At 50.3% G+C, this 3,343-nt stretch overlaps 1 pseudogene; it reads right to left on the minus strand.

Annotated features, from left to right (window-relative positions):
• Window positions 1-277: 277 nt before the first annotated feature.
• On the minus strand, window positions 278-3,056 carry LOC103592899 (annotated as a pseudogene).
• Between the last annotated feature and the right edge of the window lie 287 nt (window positions 3,057-3,343).

Raw genomic sequence — 3,343 nt, forward strand, 5'->3', positions numbered from 1 at the left:
TTTTTTTTTTTTGGTCCTTTTCGTGACCAGTAAGGGGATCGCAACCCTTGGCTTGGTGTCGCCTGCACCGTGCTCAGCCAGTGAGCGCACCGGCCATTCCTATATAGGATCCGAACCCGCGGCGGGAGTGTCGCTGCGCTCCCAGCGCCGCACTCTCCCCGAGTGCACCACGGGGTCAGCCCTAAATAACTTTTTTAACAAACTGATTTCATCACCAGGATTGACTGGCTCAGACAAAAGCCCACTCACTCACCCAAGAATAAAGAGACACATGACATCCATTTTTCAAGATATTTCTTTTGTAAAGGAGCCAGATTTGGCAACTAGACTGAAAATCTTCCAAAATTCTGTACAAATGTGTAATATACAAATATACACAAGGCTTCTGCCAAGGAAAGACATCACAACAACAAATGACAGAGGTGACTTTGATGTCACATACCACCTAGGGCATTTCAAACCCCCAGGAATGTGAGGGTCTGATGGACTACAACATAGGCTACACATGTAAAACACGCTACATTACACTATGTACACTGAAGTATAAAAAACCCACTGTCTTCTCCAGTCTGTTCACAAGTCCTCTGGTGGGAAGGAGGGTAACCCACACAAGGGGAACTCCTCTTTAAGGTGGGAGAACCCTGCAGAATGAAGTGGTTCACCCTAAAAACTATTAACAGCACAAGGCATGCCCTTAAAGAGATAGGCAGTAAGAGTGAATTCAGGAGATGGACCACTCCTTGTGATCCTTGGAGCTTCGTGTCGTCTCTCTCTCTCTCTCTCTGTCAGTCTCACTCCATTTCAGTGAACCGGGCAAACATGGCTTTCCGAACAGCATCTTTGTAGGAATCAGCACCTGACAACCCATACACGCTGCCTTTGGCACCTAGGCCAGCTCCTTTTAGCCGGACTTGAGCCTCAATGGGAGCTGTGATGCCTTGACACTTTCTTCCCAAACCGGAGCCTTCCCGCCAGCCCATGGCCTGCAGCATCTTGTTGCCAATGTTACTCTGGTCAATGCCATCTTTGGTGGGCTGCTCATAATTCACAGTGCCGGCATCGAACCACTTCTTGTGCTTGGGCTCTGGAGGTTCTGGAATGCCATACTTCTCCCGTCTTTCTGCAGCTCGATCTCGGTATTTCATCTCTCTCTCTCTCAGCACCAGGGCTTCCAGCTCCTGCTCACTCGGCCTGGATTGTCGGTAGATGTCCATGTTTTGCTTGTGTAGGTCTGAGAGCCGCTGGTGCCGGACCAAGGCATTTCTGTTTGGGAACTGGCGCCGGCAGAGCAGGCAGATCATCTTCTTCCAGTCAGCCAACTTCTCTTCCTCACTCTCAGGTCTCTCCACCAGCTCCCGCTCATTGTCATTGTCACCACCGTAAGCAGCAATCAGACCTCTTTTGAGAGGATTCTCCTCATCTCCATTTCGCATCAATTCTGGGATGAGCTGCTTCCTTTTCGCTAAGGCTCCCTTCCTCTCAAAGAGAGCAAAGCCAGCATCTGCTGCAGCAGATTCTCTCCTTTGTTCCCTCGAAGAATTGACAGATTGAAAGCTTTTTTTAAAATTATTTTTCTGCTTATTTAAACCCTTAGCCCAGCGTTCCATGTCTTTGGCAATCTTTTGGGCTGTTTGACTCTTGGGTTTCTCCTTCCTCTCCTTCCTCTCCTTCCTCTCCTTCCCCTCCTTTGCAGGAGGCAGGCCTGTCTGCTGGTGGGAGCTAGACTCTGCAGCTGGCACATAGGCCTCCTTCTCTCCATCCCAGTAAAGGTACTGCTGGGTTAAGGAATTATAGTAGTATTGTGAGCTGGGGTCATAGTAGAGCCCTGTCGTTGGATCATAGTAATATCCTGAAGATTCATCATACTGGTAAGTGGACGTATCAGGTACTGCATATTTGGTACCAGGAACTACACCAGTGGGGGAAGCGGCTGGGGCCTGTGTACTTGTGCTAGTGCTAGGCTGATTATATAGCTGGGGACTCTGAGACGCCACAGCCGCTGAGCTAGTGGTCACCGCTGAGCCTGATGCAGATGATGCATCAGATTCCAATCCTCCAGCTTGTTGGTGATGAAACTGCTGATAATCCTGCCAGTACTGAGTGTACTGGGCATAGCCATCTTGGCCTGATTGCAGGTAACTATAGTCAACACTGCCTCCTTCACCACTTTGAGACTGGGCAGATGACCACTGAGCAGCAGCAATAGCTGTACTAGCCACAGAGAGGGCATGGACCTGGTTACCAGCTGGAAGGATCAAGTCTTTTCTGACACTTTTTGCAAAATCAACCCCGATAACTTTGCCATCAATTGTCAAAGGAGGCTGGAGACTCTGTAACATCTTAAGCAGCTCAGAAGCATCCATTACAGAAGACAGCTGAATAAACGCAAAGCCTTTGTTCTCGTGGGTCTGTTTGTTTTTTATGAGGCGAATGTTATTGACAGTTACTGATGCGTAGGGAGACAGTGCTATAATGATGGAGTCCACCACAGTGTGCGGAGCTATGTTCCAAAGAATGATCGTATCAAATTGGTAATCCACAGACTGATCCCACTCTGTTGTTCCAGGGGGCACTTCCTGTTCAGAGTCAAACTTGTCTGCTCCACATCGGAAGCATTTTAGTCTTTTTCTGAAATTGTTAAGGTGGCACTTGTTACAAAGCCAATCTTCAAATTCAAGGCTGGGACTGCCATCATGAGCTGCAGTGTACGTTCCTTGAATCACCACCATTTTCTGATTGGTTTCCATCCGGCTGGGAGTACCTTGCGAGTGAGAAAACATGGAGGCGACACCGCGGCTTACACCCGTTTTCCTCTCCATCAGCCTCACGTCCGCAAGCTGAGGGCCTTCAGAGGACTCCATCATTTCTCGAATCTCTGGACAGTCATAGTCCCGGCAGTCCTCAGATCTATCACCTCTCCGATCATCAGCACATCTTCTGTAATCTGAGTCTCTCCGTCTGCTTCTAGATTCGCGCTCCTCACGGTCCTCCCTGTCTGTGAGGGAACCGTACCTTCCAGCATGCTCTGTTCTGCTCGCTCTCTTCTGCTCGCTCATTTTTCTGAACCTGTTGTCCCAGTGAAGATCTGGCACACGGCTCCAAAAGGTTCAAAGTTTATTTTTTCCCCAAGAGGGACCGAAGCAGCAGGTGTAGGGATTCTCTGCCCCACAACCTCCAACCGTGTGCAGCCGCTCCACAAAATGGCGCTCCCGCAGATGGCCGCCTCCTACCCACAGTGCCTCGCGCCTCCTACCCACAGTGCCTCGCGCCTCCTCCCCTCCCAGCCGCTCGCCTCCTCCCCTCCCAGCCGCTCGCCTCCTCCCCGTCCCAGCCGCTCGCCTCC

The sequence above is a fragment of the Galeopterus variegatus genome, unplaced genomic scaffold (assembly GCF_000696425.1).
Source record: "Galeopterus variegatus unplaced genomic scaffold, G_variegatus-3.0.2 Scaffold1238, whole genome shotgun sequence".
Lineage (NCBI taxonomy): Eukaryota > Metazoa > Chordata > Mammalia > Dermoptera > Cynocephalidae > Galeopterus > Galeopterus variegatus.